A 19,721-nucleotide genomic window follows, 5' to 3' on the forward strand; every position below is an offset into this window, starting at 1 on the left:
AACACAATACCGTTGTTATTTATGAAGTTTGCACAATACTTGTTTAATCGAAATAAAAAATAAAACTACATTCGAATGATTTTTTAGCAATTTGAAATAAATGCTTACATTTTATAAGTGAAAATGTTACGAAATATTTTTTAAATAAAATGGCTTTTTATATTTTATCTGTATTTTTTTAGTAAACAAATTGTTCGTGTTTTAATTGTAGATGAATTGTTACGTTACTAACAACCAGTATATGGGTGTTACCTTATCCGTATGAAGATCCTAACTCCATTACTTTATAAGAAAAAAACTAGTAAATTAATATCGTTATGGGTTATTAAGGGTTTGCGTGCGAAAAGCCGTTCAAATATTCGTTTTTCTTTTACGTGTAACGGTCGCTCTTTGTTATGAATTTTTCCCATAAGCGCCACGATCGCCCATAATGACACTGATTACTGAATTCTTTTTAAGTAACTGTTCAGAAAATGTACCGACAAGTTCATCCTCATCAGTTATGTCATGTCAATAGAGAAAGCCCTCGCTAAACCTGCTTATTGAAGACATATTTCTTGAAATATTCAATAAAAAATATTGCGGTTTTATTCCGTCTCAAGTTCCACTCCGTCCCGACCTGCTCCCGATATAGCTATCTCGACATGGACCAGTTACGAGTCTCCGAATAAGTCTTCACGGTCCCTCTGTCTCGTTGGACAGGGCAATGTTTTATTAGTCAGAATGAGAATTTTGCATTGCGTCATGAAATGGAAACTAACAATGGTCTGGCCATTATGTTATACATAAATGGTGTGGTAATTGTTAAATTTACTTATTTTTACTCGTGTACATTTTACCATGTTACACAAGAACGATTTAAACCTTTCTTTTAAGGTGCAATATATAAGAGTAATAGAATTTATCTAATGTGAATTTGAAATCATTATAAGAAAATGGAAAAAGAGTATATTTTAGTAACTTTTAATATTACATTTGGAAATTTTGTCATTTGTGCCTTGAAATGTAACAAACAGTAACCAAAGAAGTTTTAATTCAGAACAATATACATCAAATTATTTACAGAATTATAACAAAAAAATGTTTATTTAATATTCAACGCAGTAAAAATCCTACTAAACTTCTTCTGAGTCTCGCCGCAAAATCTACTTTCCAAGGACATTTTATTTTTTCAAGTTTTATAGTTTACCGGTCAAGCGGAAAGGTCACCTCCAGAACAACCTGTCCTTTGCATTTTAATATTAAAATATCAATAAATTCAATATCTGCTGTAATATTTTTCAAATAATATATTATTGTATTTAAATTTGAAGTCGTATTTGCCAAAGCCGCAAAAAATTAATCAGTGTAGAAATTAAACGTCGTGAGGAAATCTGGAAGTATCGGGTGATATTGTTTTTCACGTGTATCCACAAGCCCTCAGTGGTGCGGCGTGGTGCCATAAGCTCCTAATCTCCGTGAGCGGAGAGGAGGTTCTTTTAGGCCCAGTGGTGATAAATTAATGGGTACGTTATTTAAAACTTTGATGTTCGGAAATTTGTATACTAAATATATAGTTTTTCATAATATTTTTTTCATACTTTTACTTTATTTAACTCAAAATATCATTTTTAAACCCTTTTTAACATTTTTAGTTCGAAAATTTTCTTGTTGGATTCCTTTCAATTACTGCAAGTTCAAAATAAATGTTAAATAAAAGCAAGCTTGATGAGCCTCGGACATACACTTTACGTACCAAGCTTATTCGCCGTTATTCGCTGCTATTGTAGGGCGCCATCTTCTCCATTACTATTCACATGAAAGATTCAACAGTATCACCAAAGTTATGAACCTTCAAGGCGTAGAAGTCGAATGTCAACTCACAAAAAGTTGTGCATCGACGCTTATAATTTCACCACGGATCTTGGCAAGTCGACGTGATGAATTTTACATGATGCCCAGCTTCCAAGTTCTTTCAATATCTTATAAAATGATGCACCGTTACAATAAGATAATGCTTATTAGCAATTAAGTGTAAGTAACAGAACAGCCTGTGAATGTCCCACTGCTGGGCTAGGGCCTCCTCTTCTTTTTTGAGAAGGTTTGGAGCTTATTCCACCACGCTTCTCCAATGCGGGTTGGTGGTGGTGTAAGTAATCGACTTAAATATCGTTCAATTTAAACCTTTAATGTTTTTATCCTCAATAGCCATAATCATAGTAATTATAAGCAAAAGGTATTTTCATTTAAATATTTCTTATTTTTTTTTTATTTGTATATTTTGTTACCTCTTTTTGTAATTGTGTTTGGAAATGGTTTGTTCTGCTGTTACCGATTACATACTTGGTTTTATGTTAATGTAAAGCGTGTTTTGAATGAGTGTTATGTATAACTTGGAGATCCAAATAAATAAATAAAGGGATATAACTCTCTTCTATCTCATAGCCCATTGTTGGCAACATGTGGACGATATAAGAAGTGGTTTATGTGTGTGTAAGTCAGTGACAGTTGTCTGTGTCTTTCGGTAAATGTGTCAACTCACCATCAGGCAGTCAATTTGCTCGTAATAAAAAGTAACATTTCCTTAAACATTTGATTAAATTAATTATAATATATTTTTTGTTAAGCTTCACACTTTTAGCTTCAGTAAAGCTATATTTAAATTATTCATGCTTGTTCTTTTAATTTTGAATTGCAAATGAAATGATTAAAGGGAACGTTTTAAAGGGAAATTACCAAGGGAACGCTGAAAGTGCGCTAATTCGCAAGAAAAACAGAGGTAACAAATAGCCGGTCGCCGGTCGATCCTGAATGCCGACGATGGCTTCTAATTTAACGCCGACTCCGGCTTAGCCGCGACATGTTAACGCGCTCTGTAATTCAGTTTAAGCTTGCCCCATGGACTTTTTTTAATCGTGTATGTCGTTTTTATAGAAGGCTATTTCGCTATTCGTACGCTAATTTACTCTCCGCCAAAACTATTAAAAAATATCTGGAAAAGAGATATTTTAACTTTATCTCGATATATTTTCAATGCGATATTTGAATAATCATGTCAAATATATATTCACAGTGTAAATCTTACATAAGGTCGATTAAACAACTTTTTCTTATTACACTTTTATGACTAAACTTAAATACTTACTTACTAATACTAAATACTTGGTTGTAGGGCTTTGTGCGAGTTCGTTTAGCATTAAGATTGGTTTTTAATATATTTTTTTATTTTCTTATAAATTTACGTTAATTATTTCAAAACTTACAAAGAAGACTGTTAATTTCTAACAATTCCACAAAATCAAAGCTGCTTACAGTCACTTCCAATACAAACTATTCCAGACTCGTACGGTCAACTGGCTCCACTAGCGTAAAATGGAAAATTTAATATCAAAACGTGTATGAAAACCATAAAGTGGAGCTAAATACTGCATCCACACGATCCTCGAGCACCGCAATAGAAACACGTCCCTCGAGGTGACAAGTGTGGCCGAAACATAACTACGGAACTTTGACTTCACAGATTGTAAGGAACTAAATCAAGTTTTCCGCAAGTACTCTCACATTGAAAAGATCTTGGGAATTTAACCTGGTCCCAGTTTAAGATCCGAATGCGAGATAAAATGTGTGTCCGAAATAAATGATTGTCGTGTCAATCGAATGTCATCGCGTCCAACGTGTCAATGTCATGATTTCGGATTCTAATTAAATATGTTTTAAAAAGATTTTTAGTTTAAAGGTATTTATTTCAAGTGTCATAGGGCTTATTGATATAGGATAAAATGGCCTGTCAAATTAAATATTTACAATTAATATAATTATACCTTCATTATTTTCCTAATTAGCCGAGATGGCCAGAGGTAAGAACACGTGAATCTTAGCCGACGATCGTGGGTTCAAACCCGGGCAAGCACCACTGAATTTGCATGTGCTTAATTTGTAATTATAATTCATCACGTACTTTACGTAAATGAAAACATCGTGAGGAAACCTGCATATGTTTAATTTCACTGAAATTCTGCATGTGGCATCAACTCGCACTGGAGCAGCGTGGTGGAATAAGCTCCAAAGCTTCTCCTTAAAAGAGGGAGAGGAGGCCTTTAGCCCAGCAGTGGGGCATTCACAGGCTGTTACGGATATTTTCTAATATAAAAAACTTTAATCATTTTACGGTGTAATTAAATATCTAAATTGGTATATGTCGGCCGCAACAAATTAAAAATATAATATAGATTTTCCAGCTCCTCAATCATAGCCAGGACAGTGTGTCTGTCTTTAAAACAATATTAATATTGAAGTTATGATGATACATCGAACTAGATTATGATCCAAGCTTACGTGTGTGTAACCACTGGTATTCTAAAGCTGAAATCTAAAATCTATTTTACGACGTGAGGGGTTTTTCTCTAAATCGTTTGTCACGACTCCCTTGCTCGTAAATTTTATAATCTGTAGTGATATTTTCTTAGACTCGAGAAAGACAGATGCACAGGCAATCCCAGATGGTTGAAAAAATAAGAATCATTGAAAACAAAATTTGTTTTGAAATTGTAAGTAATGCCGAAACCGAATTATAAAGATCACAATAATTCCAAAGAGTATAATATTTGTTTATTTCTTCAGACATTTAATATGAAAACCGATTTAAAAAATATAATGTCTATTGTTTATAAAGATTTAGGAAACTCAAAACAAGGAAGTTCTCACTTTTAAATATGAAATAAAAATAAAAATAACAAATGCACATGTGTATGCTAAGAAGGATTTCATGTAGCGTTAAAATAAAACTTACTTTCTTCTATCACCACAGATAACTTATAAATTCCTTTTTTAAACTCGTAGCGGATAGCGGCAATTGAGAGAGTTATAAAAACTTTTCTTTGTTTTATTCTCTCCTCGCCGGCCCTTTAGTTGCGAGGATTCCGTCTGGAGTCAAATCGTTTTCCGATACTGCTTCATGTGTTATGGACAATCATGCATCGAGACCGGTTCTAACTTATATTGCGATCTGCTGAGTTTTGGTAACGTTAGGTATTATTAGGTTACTCATAATAATGAATAATATTGTTTAAAGTAAAAATAAATATTTTTAATAAATTGTCGCGTTTGCTTTTGACACGGTATTTTATGAAATAAGTTAAGCGTAAAGCTATAAAAGATAATCCTAATATCCAGATTATTAAAATTTTGATTAAAATTGTAGATTTTATCAGAAATAAACTCTGTGCATTGAATGAAAGAAAATAATTAATAACAATGCCTTTTTTGAATAAATCAATATGAGTGCAAATTTTATTTACTAGTTATTTTTTTTAGAACATAATAATATTACTTTTTTTATTAATAAAATTTTTGATACAAATTTTAACTTATTTAATTATTTTTAATCTTAGAAAGCACAACTTTTATGTGTATTTTGTTAAGTTAAAGTAAATAAATTCCTTATCAAAGCAACCAAAAGCAACTATGTAATGCAATGAACTGTCCTAAAATAGAGCCCTTCAAATATAAATGAAGCGTAGTAGAGGTATGTATGTCTGTCTAATGAAAAAAAAGATCTCGTCTTTGATAGTTATTCAAATAAAAACACTTAACGACACCTATATATATTTTATATATATATATATATATATATATATATATATATATATATATATATATATATACATATATATATATAAAATAAGCATATTTTTTAATTCTAAAACATTGCCATTGCTTGCATTACTTTATTTTAAAATCAGTGTATGATTTTTCCGGTCGAATTTCAGCATACAAACAATTCTCGTCGATTTAAAATATTATCTGATATTAACGTTTACTTCCGGACAAATGGACGGATGCCGGTCACGTGAGATGCGATTGTTGGAGTTAGTGATAAGATTTTAATGCAATATTCACTATTTATTCATCGATTCATTTCAACAGAACATAAATTGAAAAATGTGTATAATATTGTGACAGCTTTTCGGCAATATTTTGATAGAATTTTTATAATCACCCGAAATCCCCTAATGGCTAGAACGCCAAGCATCAGGACATTTACCGTTCATTTGCTTTTTTTTTTTAAATCGGTTAAGTATATAAATTAAATTTACTAGAATTTAGCATATTATGACGAACATCTTTATCTTATATTACTCTAAAAGCTTACATTGAGGAATTTGAGTCATAATCACGATGAAAGTACTCCACCGTTATTGTTGATGTTCAACAACAGTTCTGTGTGCGGGTTACCCTGTTGTAAGATCGGAAATTTTTAGATTTATCGAGGCATTTTTCTTTTTACTCGTCGCTACAGAACGTCGCTAGTGTTCTTGCTTTTATTGTTTCGCATGTGACTAGGCTTTCTATCAGCCCTCTTTTTGCTCCTCTCTATTGAAGACTGCTACCCTCTCGACCACTTTTAATATTTTCGAGAGCGTGTCTGCGGTGCATTTTTGTTAAAACTTAGAATGCAGACGGTATGCAGTACTTCTAATGCATGAGAAATTTGATTATGGATTTTTTAGATATAATATAACACTGTAAAATATAATTTTATTGAAAACAACTTTAAAAATTATGACTAAATATTTACATTTACAAAAAATAAATTTAAGCCTCATTTTAAAATATTAATAAAGGAGGCATATTATTCTGTACAAGATCTATATAGTTAAAGATAAAGATAAAAAACTTGGAGTTGGTTTTCATTGTTTTCATTTTTTTTTTTTATATCGCCGGGAGGGCAAATGACTCTACTCCACCTGATGGTAAGTGGTAGTAGAGTCCAAACGCGACGACGGCCAGTACAGACGGGAAAAACGTTCTGCACTAGCCGCCTTCGCCTTGCCGGCCCGCAAGATGCCTCTTCACGCCTCGTTTGAAGGAACCCGGGTTGTAAGAGGAGGGGAATACGTGAGCTGGTAAGGAATTCCATTTTTTGGAAGTGCGACAAAGAAAGGAGTTGCCAAATTTCTTTGTTCGCGATGGAATTGATGTCACAGTTAGGCGGTGACATCGAGAACCAGCTCGCGTGGACTTAAGAAGGAAGGGGGAAGCAGGAATTAGAGAGAATAATTCCTCAGAGCACTCGCCGTGATACAGTCGATAGAAAGCGCTCAGTGCTGCTATCTCACGACGCAATTGTAAAGGTTCAAAGGTGTTCGTGACCTTTACGTCGCCAATAATGCGTACGGCACGTCGCTGCAACCGGTCCAAGGCCTCAAGTAGGTACTTAGCGGAGCCATCCCAAAGGTGCGAGCAATATTCCACGCAAGACCTTACCTGTGTTTTGTACAGCAGGCACAGTTGTTGTGGCGTGAAAAAGCGCCGCACCTTGTTCAGAACTCCGAGTTTCCGTGAAGCTGTTTTTATAACAGCCTCGATGTAATCCCTTGGACTAAGGTCGCAGCGAACGTCAATCCCCAGCATGGCGATTTTGCTTTGCATCACCATCACTGTGCGGAGTACCACAGAGGGAGGGAAGAGGGGGAAAATATTGACTTTTTCGCCGTGAGAGCGCATACCTGTGTTTTCTTGGCATTAAACTCAACAAGATTATCAGAGCCCCATTTGGCGATGAGATCTAACGTCCTATCATCTGCATAGCAATGTATGTTCCCAAGAGAGAGCATATCATTGATATGCAAAAGAAAGAGTGTGGGAGATAGCACAGATCCCTGGGGGACGCCAGCATTCACTACATAGAATTGTGAAGCGCAACCATCTACTAAAACACGAAGGCTACGCTTGTGTAGGAAGCTGGCAATCCAGGTGCATAGCTGAGCAGGCAGACCATATGCCGGTAGCTTGGAGAGAAGACTTCTGTGCCAGACCCTGTCGAAAGCCTTGGAGATATCGAGGCTGACAGCCAACGATTCTCCATGCTTGTCGATAGCTTCACCCCAGAGGTGTGTTACGTACGCTAGAAGATCACCTGTGGACCGTTTTGGTCGAAACCCGTACTGACGATCATTAATTAGACAGTGATCTTCTAGGTAATGGATCAGTTGGTTGTTTAAAATCCGTTCCATCACCTTACAAAGTACTGAGGTGATAGCTATTGGCCGATAATTTGCCGGGTCAGACCGATCACCTTTTTTTGGGAACTGCTTGCACATTAGCTCTTCTCCAAGCCTCCGGCACACTTCCCGAAGAGAGAGAAAGTTGGAACAGGCGCGTTAACACAGGAGACAGCTCCGCTGCGCACTTCTTCAGCACTATGGCTGGTATTCCATCGGGACCGCTAGCTTTCCGTACATCAAGTGATTGCAGCTCCGCACGCACATCGCGTTGCCTGATTTTAATGTCAGGCATCGTATGGCCACATGCAGGTATTGTAGGTGGCAGTGCACTACAATCATCGATGACGGAATTGTCGGCAAAGAGTTTAGCCAGGAGATCAGCTTGCTCTTGCGGACTGTGAGCTAGCGATCCGTCCGGATTTCTGAGCGGTGGCAGCGAAGGTTGGCAGAAATTGTTTTGCACAGACTTGGTCAGACGCCAGAAGCTACGGGAGCCCCTAGGATGCGAAACAAGGTCATGACCAATCTGTACAATGCGCTGTGCATCCGCTCTCGTGTATGCCTTTCTACAGCACTTGGAATTTTTATTATAGTTTGCTTTCAGTGAGTCAATGTTAGATGCCCCGGTTATGCAGCCGTTGATCCACTTGCGATATGCCGCCTGCTTAGCTGATACAGCATCGGCACATTCACGAGTGAACCAACGGTTACGCGTACTCCTACTGACGAGATCTGAGCTAGGAATGTAGTATTCCATTCCCAGCATGATCTCGCCAGCAACAGCAGCGGCACTAGCTGTCGGGTCATTCCCACTGAAGCAACGTTCCTTCCAAGGGACCGACGCATAGTAATCGCGCATACCGTCCCAATCCGCCGACTTATAGTGCCAAACGCGACGTTTGCATACCGCTAGTGGCGGCAGCTTGGCCTGTGGCACTCTGGTAGAAATAAGGCTGTGATCCGAAGAGCCAAGAGGAGCCTGAACCACAACCTGATATTCCACCGGGTGAGAAGTCAGCAGAAGGTCCAGTAGAGAAGGTGCTTGCCCATCAATGTCTGGGATCCTGGTGGGCTGATCAACCAGTTGGGTCAAGTCATGTGTGAGAGCAAAAGCATGAGCAGTCCTTCCAGCATGGTCAGTTTTGAGGGATTTCAACCAGGATTCGTGGTGAGCATTAAAGTCCCCCAAAAACACCAATTCCGCGTTAGGAAATTGCTCTTGCGCAGCATCTGCCACCCGACTAAGATGGTCAAATAGTCGGCTTGTCTCCAAGTCACCATTGTAGGATCTCTAGAGGCACACGTAGACTCGGCTCTGACGAACCAGGTCCACACGTACCACCAACATGGAGAAGGAGGGGTCCTCCAAGCAGCGCAGTCGGTGACAGCAAACATCCGTCCTGACGAACAAGCATACTCCGGCTTTCGCTTTGAAGGATTCTTCAAGCGTGTAGCCGGGATAATTAAGGTAGCTGGTATCGGCAGGACGGAGTATTTGTGTCTCCGTGAGAAACAACATTGCTGGCCGTGCTGTCTCGAGATGGTGGTGGACAGCGTTGAGGTTAGTGTGGAGTCCTCGGATGTTAGAGAACTCGACCTCAAACAGCGAGGGTATGGTGGGGGTGAGCACCGCTGTACGACCGTTATTTCTTTTTTGTTGCGCCATTTGGGAGAAATTAAATGGAAAAGAGACGTGAAGCGAGCGATGTATTGCCACGATAGGGATGGGCAAAGTGTGGAGGCGTGTTTCCCCAAGTGGTTGCCAAAAGGAAAAATACACTGACCCGCCGGACGGAAGGGCCCCCGAACCCCCCCGGAAGTGGCCGCCGGGACCCCACCTACCGGTCACCAACCGGCACGACGGTCCACCCCGAGATTATGCGTGGCCTGGTGGGGCAGCCTCACGAGCTGGTTAGGCACGCTCGGGCCCCTGTACTATCCCACGGGCGGCCAGCGGAACAGCCGTTTCTTCGGGTCTCCCTGACTGGCAGGTCAATACAGTTTCCCCCGGCATTGGTTCAACAGCCGTCTCCAACCGGACCAACACCCATCGCGGCAATACTCGCTCGGGCTCTGGCTGTACGCTGGCTGACCTCGAAACGCGGCTGCAAGCCACTTCACGAGTTTTTCACCATGCGTACGGTGGTAGCAAGCCAGGCGGATGTTAGCATCCTACCACCAGATGAGCAGATGGTCGCTCAGATATCCATCAGTCGCCTCTTACGACACCCATGGGAAAGAGAGGGGCAGTGAAATGTATTCTTTCTCCGTCACTGCACGGATATAGAATATATAAATTATTATATATCAAATAAACAATTAATTGGTAAATAAGAAGAGGCACTACGCAATTTCTAGTCAGCTATTTCGAATCTATATTCCGAACCGGTGTTAACGTTAAGTTTAATTTATGTTGTAAAATAAGGATTCAAATATCTTCGCAAGAGCCTATTTTAATTAATTAATTTTTATTTTATAGATTAAATACCTACAATTTTAACAAATTCACAAAACTAAAGTATATTAATTCCAAGTCCGTCTGTCCACAGATGTGTGCTAGCGATACCCTCGCTGCGCTTGGACGCGCTCAATCTCTAATGTTTGTCTTTAATGATCTGTTTAGAATTTCGCATACAGAGATTCAAATAGTGATCTTTATCCCAACTTGTAATCTAACATTTAATTTATTCGAAAGTACTTTTTATATATAAATACTAATAAAGCATGTTATTAATATTCGGTGATTTCCACGCAGGATATATAAAATTAATGAATTAATATGATTCGAACAAAAAATAAAATTTGTACAAGCTGATTATAATTTGTGAAATTGAGAACCGAATGGCTTTTGAAATAATCTTTTAAAATGACGATGCAAGAATAAATATATATTTTTCGACTCAATGTTTGTTTATTTTCTCAACTCTGTGTTATTTCAAGTAGTGGTCATCAAAACAGAACTAATTAAACGGATACAAAGAACCGCATTACTTCGGATTGCGATCGACCTATTAAGGGGGTGTTTGAACCCTCACGAGGGTGAACAGTTGTCGAACGAGATTTTTTGTTTTATGATAATAGGAAACTTTCCTTGTACGACTGCTGGGTTTTGATCGCAAAGAATAGCAAATTGTATACTAAAAATACAAAGAAGAAATACTATTCGTGAATACATGGAAGATTACAATTTTACTTCAATGAATGTAGTAGTATAATATACAATTATTGACTAGCCAAGTTCTAAATCAGTAAGTAGTACATTAGTAAAGCAAGTCATGGTTATTATAACAGTGTCAATGACCGATGATACAATACGAGAGGCATGTACGTATAACGTAATGTGATCAAAAATGGGGATAGTTCGGATTAGTATTTTGGAAGGACAAGAGAAATATTTGCCTGGACAGTTTGTACAGTGACGTTATTATAGCATTATACTGACTACATAATATTTATGTATTTCTTCCTTTAAAAACTTTAAGATTACTTAGAGTCAATAACGTTTGTTTAACATAATATATACTTATGTAAAATATGTGCTGTCACACACACATCAACGTTTTCCTTTAACATGTGTGAAATAAAAATATTTATAAGTAATTTATTTTTATACACAACTATCAAGCAATTTTGTATATATGTTTAATTCGGAGGTCGAAGCGCAGTCACAGTCTCATGGGGCGTTTATAGACAATAAATTACAAGGGATCCTTCTTATCTCAAGCCTCACCCGTGGCGAAGGAAATTTCCTATAAAATATCAAACAATGGCTTTAATCAAAGAGTATATTTTCATTTATTGAGTTTCTCGTTTATTCATCAAGTTTTTATAGTTCAAGGAAATCTTTGTCACGTCTATTCTTATTGCGTTTATTGGTCATAAATCACTTGGTTCGCTTTTCATCTCTGTCCCGTTAACATCGACGGAAATATTAGCGACGTGTTATTTGACGTAGCAAAATCATCATAAGGATCCTTATTACAAATGTACACTTGGTTTTATTTTAAACAAGCGAAAATAAATAATGTTTGTCATTCACATTAAGAGATATAATTAGGAAAACAAAAATAGACCAATCCTTTTTTCAAGTAGTCTTTCAAACGTCTTTGAATATATTTTACCATCGACTCGGAATGTTAGAAATTAATAGTTAATCGTTTGTATTTATTAAATTAAATAATATATTATAATCGTATACAACTAAATTAATATGTACTGTGTGATAATTGACTTATAATTACTCAAAGCTACTATTATGTCGACGAAGTCGGATTATATAGATAATGGTTAGATTGTAGGTCTTGTAGCAAACCCTGATAAATCTGTAATAGATATATAAAAAGAAAATTACTTTTTATCTCCGAAAATGAGTCTCCTACTGGTAATATTGGAACAAGATATTATTTTAGTATATTTAAAACGATAGGAACAATCATGCTATGTAAAAATAATTAGAATGCGTGAATCTTAACCGATGATCGTGGGTTTAAGCCCGGGTAAGCCCCACTGAATTTTCATGTGCTTAATTTGTGGTTATAATTCATCTCGTGCTTGACGGTGAGGAAACCTGCATGTGTCTAATTTCATTGAAATTCTTCCACGCGTATTCTACCAACCCGCATTGGAGCATCGTGGTGGAATAAGCTGCAAACCTTCTCCTCAAAAGGGAGAGGAGGCTTTAGCCCAGTAGTGGGACATTAACAGGCTGTTATTGTATTGTTGTTAGATATATAAGTCGAAATAGCCCAGCGGATATGATACGTACAGATCCAGGTAAGCACCGCTAAGTCTTCATGTGCTTAATATAATATTATCTGGCTGTTATTTTTTGTACATGCAGTCGGAAGTTAATTAATTATCTACACATATTAGCAAAGTCGACTTGACTTCACTATGACATTAGCCATTCGACAAAGTTAGTGAAATAAAGGCACGGTGATAAAGCCGGCTGATTAAACGCGCTGCGGTGCGGAGGAGCGGTTAAGGGCGATTATACACTGTAAGTTTTCTGCGCAGCAGCGTTTCTGAGATAAGCAAGCATTTTATTAAAAGTAGTGTACATTCGTTTAAAATTACTTTTTTATTACAATACTCGTTTATTATTTTTAATGATAATATTACTTCATATTGTTGCAGATTATTTTTTAATTATTAAGTGATCAATTTTGTAGATAACGTTTAAGTTTTTGAGCTCAATAGAGTAAAATACATCCAAATATACAAGCTTCACATTTATAATATTACATTCTTAGGACTAGAAAACGGATACATAGAGAATAGAATAGAAACATATAATGTGGAAATTTAATTATTTAATTAAAAAAAATATTTAAATATATTTTCTGAGTTTGAAAACACAAAGAATTAAATGAGCCGTATATTTCGGCGTCCCGTACGGTACGTGTGGCGACGGCCAGCAACCACGTTACTACAATAATAAAGTTTCTCATCAACTCAGCCCTTCAATGCACTCCAATAAAACTTTATTAGCTGTAAAAACAGTCGGAACGACTCTCGCGAGCGGCTGTCATCGGATCGCATTATCGGCCACTATTGCTGGTAACACTGTTACGCTTAAATCTTGAGCTTTAAAAGAAACGATTTCATATTTGATCAGTACAGGGTCGTCCATACATATATACGTCCACATATTCGGTATAGGGCACTCGAATTTTCGTCGTCATTTGTTGTAAAATAAGGTTAATCTTTTTAGTTTGACATTTGAATTCCATTTTATTACCTAGTTAGTTCGGCATACATAATATTATCATTAAGTTTATAAGACATAATAATAAATTAATGTCTATAAAGACAATAATTTTTTATATATAATTTATAGCATACATATTTATTATAAAAAGAAACCGCTGATTTTGGTCGGTTCTTCTCAGGTCTAAGGTGTTTCTTTGAGAACCGGCGGTAGATTTTTGATAATCAATAAGATAGAGTAATTCTAGAAGCATTGTTGAATAAATATTTTGATTTGATTTGCAACTGCGACATAAATTCGCAGATACTTGTGCGTTGTAACAACTCCTGCACAATTGGGTGTTCTGTCTTGAGATTGGTCAGAGGGGTAAAACATATTTACTATAATGATTTCATACAATCATATACGCAGTATCAAGTCGCAAGTGCATTCGCAAACGTTTGTTAAGACTCGTCAAAAGGTACATTATTTAAGTAGGGTCGACAAGCACCTTTGACGGTGATTTTACAGTTAAAAGCGGAACGATTGATTCACGAATCATTTCCGTTTAATTACCAAGTAATCTACGGCCGGTGTGCGTTGCAATGGCAATTCCATTTTTGTTGCAAATAAAAAATATCCGATTCGCGTTATCTATTGTACGTTGATGGTCTGTCCGGAACTTACACGGAAGTGACAATAATAACTGGACATAGATTCAAATCTATTGAATGAATAAAGCGTAAGCGAACGCTGTTTACGTTATTGAAACAAGAACAATTATATTTTTTTATATAAGCAAATCCAAACTAATTTCATAAATCTCTGTCAAAGTAATAATAACCATTTGACAATGAAAAAAAAAGTTTGCAAAAAAACGTTTTACTTACACATTAAGCTTTTATAAAGTTTATGTAATAAATTATTATTTAATAAAATGCGCATCGCGAATCTTAAACGAAGTGTAACTACATTAATAAATATTCATCACGTGGTGTTTGAGGCGCGAGGTTCTGCGCTGCGTTGCGCTGCGCTCCTCGCGTGCGACTCTTGCGGGAACTTTTCGCGTGTTCACGGTTTACACCTCGCGAGGTGTAATTAGGTTATTTTTAAAGTCAATCTTGTAGTTACATAACTTGCCCTAGATAACTTTACATATCAATATTTTAGAAGACATCAATTTTTATATCAATTTCTTATATTAATTAATTAAAATAAAACCGCGCGAATATCCCCTGCTTGGTAGAGGCCTTCTTTTCTTCTTCGCGTGGACAGATGAGAATTCTATCCGAAACATGAATGTTTTTTTTGAAATATCTTCCTTTGCGAACCTACAAGATGAATTATGAGCACAAATTAAGCAAATCTTAGTGTTGATATTTCCTCAAGCACATAGTAAGGCATTTCTTTTGTTGTTATTATAAATTTTTCTTTAAATTTTGACAAAGTTTTACTAGATGGTTGGGTCTTGTGTAAGCCCGTCGGGGTAGCTACCCACTCATCACATATTCTACCGCTATACTTAATATTTTTGTGTTCCAGTTTGAAGGCTGAGCGAGCCAGTATAACAAGCAATGCCTGAACACAAATTCTTTGTTACCAAGGTTGGTGGCGATGTAAGGAGTTGATATATTGGCGGTGGTTATCACTTACCATCAGGCGACCCATTTACCAGTCAGTGCCTAACTAATACAATAAAAAGCAAATGATTTTTTTAGCCGTGTAATGGCCGTTACGTTTCGAGGCACGAACGGGATACTCATATGAACATTTTTGTAAGGTTTTTTTTTATAGAATAGGAAGGCGGACGAGCATATGGGCCACCTGATGGTAAGTGGTCACCAATCGGCCTTAGACATTGACATTGTAAGAAATGTTAACCATCGCTTACATCACCAATGCGCCACCAACCTTGGGAACTAAGATGTTATGTCCCTTGTGCCTGTAATTACACTGGCTGACTCACCCTTCAAACCGGGACACAACAATACCAAGTACTGCTGTTTTGCGGTAGAATATCTGATGAGTGGGTGGTACCTACCCAGACGAGCTTGCACAAAGCTCTACCACCAGTACATATACATATACATATATATACAATACATACATGTACATATACATATATATACACTATATAATATAAAGGACGCAAGCCTTTTCTAAAGTAGTTTCAAAAACATCATAAATTTCATATTTAAATCCGCGTACAAAAACAATTCCAATGGGAAGCTAGTATCAGAGACGATCCTAAAATAGGAATTCTCAGCGTTTATTCTCATCCTTTTTGTACACGATTCTTTTGCCACTTTAGAAACATCATCTTTATTCTAATGATAATAAGTGCTATTTTCGTATGCGATAAAATATGTGAAAAACTGTCAAATGTATGCGGGTAAAGATGCAGAGTAAAAAAGACACCTGCGACCCTCGGAGTAAAATATACGGTGTTCAAGAACGTGATACGAGGAAAGGGAAGCTTATGGAAACGTAGTCTTTGAGGCACGTTTATCGGCTATGCAGGAAAGGGGATAAATTATTTTACATTTGTTAAAAGTTTTACAAGTAGCTTCAGAGACTATAAATGTATTCAAATTCTTAAAGGTTTTTATCTTATAGGTTGATTCTTTACATACATCACGGATGTATACTTCGTTCTCAGTAACATAATTATAAAGAGTTTAAAACCATCTAATATGATGATTTTGTTTCAAATGTCATAAATCCCGCTGAGTTTCTTTCGCCGGTTGTTCTTAGATTCGACTTATTTATTTCTGAACTGGTGGTATATTTTTGTAATAAGTAAATGCAGCGATTTTATATTTAATAATGTTTTTTTTTTATTTTTTAGAGAATAGAGTACGCAATTAATTTCTTTATACCTTCACGACAGAAAATGACGACGCGTTTAGGCGCAAGATCAACGGATTTACCTACGTGCTTACAAAAAATGTTTTTTTTATTAAACAGTCCCGGGTTAGAACCTTGAACGTTGGGATCTGTCTTGTAGACAGCCAGCCAGTACAGCACTAGTGTAGCAGTCTCGGAAAAATATACGAAAATGTCATAATTATTTAAGAAATCGCGTAGAAGTGACTAAGCTCCAAACCTTTTCCTCAAAAAGGGAGAGCAGGAGGTTAGCTCAGCAGTGGGACATTCACAGACTGTTACTGTAGAAGTGACTTCGTTAGTATTCCATACGAATGCTATTGACAATAGTAACACGTCACAAAACTCTATAGGATAATTAAAGCAAATTACATACAATAACGTTACCGAGACAAATGAATGTAGTTTTCGGTCTCACCCGTAACACGTCCACGTACTCTCTACATGAACTCATTAACACGCACAATCAAATCACTTTAACGCATCAACTCGATAATTACGAAACAGCATTCTATTTGCGCGTCGAATGATTTAATGCTGTCGATTTGTTGATATAAATACACTCTTTTATAGTAATATTGTGTACCATCTGATATTACTCTTCTAATATAGAAGAGTTACTATAAAATTATATTTCTGAAGTTGAATAGAGATTCATATTATTTTACACGTTAATATTTTATAAAATAAAGTGTACACTTGCAGAGTCGTTTCTAATATACTTAGTTAGTTCTTGTATTTATATTTGTTGCGTATAGATGAATGCAATAGCTGAATACATTGGATAATGATGTCCTTCTGAGCTATCTCTGTCACTGCACTCTCATGGTGCGAAGGCAAATCTAAAGTTGGCTGCTCGACAGAATTTGTCGACAAAAAAATAATAACTTTTTATTACATTACAACGGAACTCGAACCCAGGACTTTAGAGCTACACTGCATTCCAAAACTATTAACATTTTTTTATGATATTTACTATTCCTATTACATTCATAATCAGCTAAAAAAACGTACAAAGCATTCAGTTCCTGCACTCCCACGCAAACGGGTCGGTTAATAAGCATCGCCTCACACATCAACTAATAACAGGGCCCGACAAATAGACAAGCTCTATTAAAGTAAACCCATTACCCCACTGCCCACGCCCACGACCATACGTGGGCGAAGACAATCGCTCAATTTGTAGACGACCGTAATTACTTCGATCATCCTTTTAGGAATATTACCCTTTTTATAAAGTTATCCTAATGATTACATGGCCTGTTCCTTCGAGATAAGTTATCACGGATTTTAAAATTCCTTTTTTAAATTAAATCTTAATAAATGAGAAATAAATGAAAATCAATGTTTGTGTGTTTGTCCTCATACGCCTCTAAACTATCCATCCCGTGATGTGATGAAACTTTGGTGAGGTGTTCTGTATGCCGAAGTCTCTGGCTTAAGAAAATCAAGAATTGTTCTTTGTATGTTTGTCCTTCAACATAAACCTTATATAAAGACCCTTATTCCTCCCCTCTGAAGTGGGGACGGGTAGCTGGTATGTATATAAATCATAATACGTTATGTGTGCTTTAGTTTGCTGGATTTATATTATATTCTTGAAATAAAATACTAACATACCTACTATTGAATTTTCTATATGATAAAAAAGCGTGGAGATAGCATTCACTGGTTTGCAAGAAGGATAAAAATAATAATTCAATTGTATTTAATTATAATTGCCATTTAGTATAATTTTTGGAAATGTGTAACTATTGAGTTTCCAGTCGGTTCTCTGTAGAATCTACATTAGTCGCAACAAACCTTCCTACTAAACCTACTTGAATAAGATAAAGTCTCATTTGTATTGATTACCCGTTACTAATATTCTAACTTTCAATGAGACACAATTAACATAAGAGAAAGCAAGATATATTTTTGAATGTATTGATAATGCAAGCTTTATTTACAGACAAAGATCAATATCAGCTATCAAGCGCTAATCATCTCTCTGGTATCAGGTAAAGCTAACTAAGGTTATTTTATTAACTCCAAGCAAGAAAACACAATTTTTCTTTATAAAAGCGATTCCAACGCACTGAGCTCAAAATAAAAATGTTTTCCGAGGGCCCGCGACAACTATTCCACTTAGCTTCAGCTGACACTTCAAAGCGTGCCACGCTTATCTTTATTCTGTCTACAAGTTTTTTTCCCGCAGAACAACAGTTTCAGTCGAGAGCTTGACAAATAACATGGCAACACTTACAAACTCCTTGCTTCTAGAAAAAGGTATTCACAATTGGGTAAATAAAGTTACTGTTCGCAGTACAGTATCCTGGGAGAAGTCTGTTTAAAATAAGACCTTATTTCGTTAGCTTACGTTTGATATTACAACGTTTTATAGATACTTGACATTTTGTGGCCAGGAACATTAAAAGGAGGAGTAAAAGTTTTACAGCGCTCTGTAGGTATAATGCTGCTTTGTCCGAAAGGCCGTTTGGCGAATGTACGTTAAACTAAGATACATCAGAATGTAAACAAGAGCCATTCCAACACTACTTACTACATGTTTCGTATTCTATAAAATACTCACCGCTTCACTGCTTGACGCAAGTTTGAATAAGTAGAAAATAACAATACGATTTATTAAATAATAATTATCAATAATTATATAACTATAGATAGAGAAAGAGTATACACTTAAGTATTGTATAAGGGGTCTCTTCAGTCATGAACGCAAGTGCCTTCGCGATGCCGCTTAAATCATCTGTCAAAGATGCAGAGGCCTATATGATTGTATAAGAAACGATCATATTTATTACGTATCTATTACAGGTAATTCCTTTTTTCTAGCATGTATCTACGTTAGTTGAGCGCAAAATATTCATATTAATTAACAAGAAGTAACATACTCTACATTTCGAAGCGATCGTATCTTTAATTTATATCTGGTAATATGACAATTAAAGCCGCTTGTCCTACTTGAATGAATTTCATATTTAGATCTGTTGTATTGTTTTCTATAATTTTACAAGCTTTCATTTATCGTCACGTATTAGTGTGTGTGCTCAAGTTTTTCAGCTGAATATTACACCAGTACTCTACAAATAATTGAACAGAACTTTTGCAGACACGTTCACTGCTGATGGCAACACTAACTATGATACTTAATTTTATTCGTT

The 19,721-nt window shown here is 36.3% G+C and overlaps 1 protein-coding gene and 1 long non-coding RNA gene across 2 annotated transcripts in view; both read right to left on the bottom strand.

Moving 5' to 3' along the window:
* Positions 1-19,721, bottom strand: part of LOC126773051 (collagen alpha chain CG42342) — a 201,846-nt gene that overhangs the window by 137,797 nt on the left and 44,328 nt on the right. The window lies entirely within an intron of this gene.
* LOC126773090 (uncharacterized) lies at positions 1,130-5,084 on the bottom strand. The gene is made up of 3 exons (XR_007669712.1): positions 4,769-5,084; positions 1,736-1,961; positions 1,130-1,221 (listed from the first exon to the last, which is right to left on the bottom strand). It is a non-coding gene; the product is annotated as an uncharacterized LOC126773090 (long non-coding RNA).

The sequence above is a fragment of the Nymphalis io genome, chromosome 13, assembly GCF_905147045.1.
Source record: "Nymphalis io chromosome 13, ilAglIoxx1.1, whole genome shotgun sequence".
Taxonomy (NCBI): Eukaryota; Metazoa; Arthropoda; class Insecta; order Lepidoptera; family Nymphalidae; genus Nymphalis; species Nymphalis io.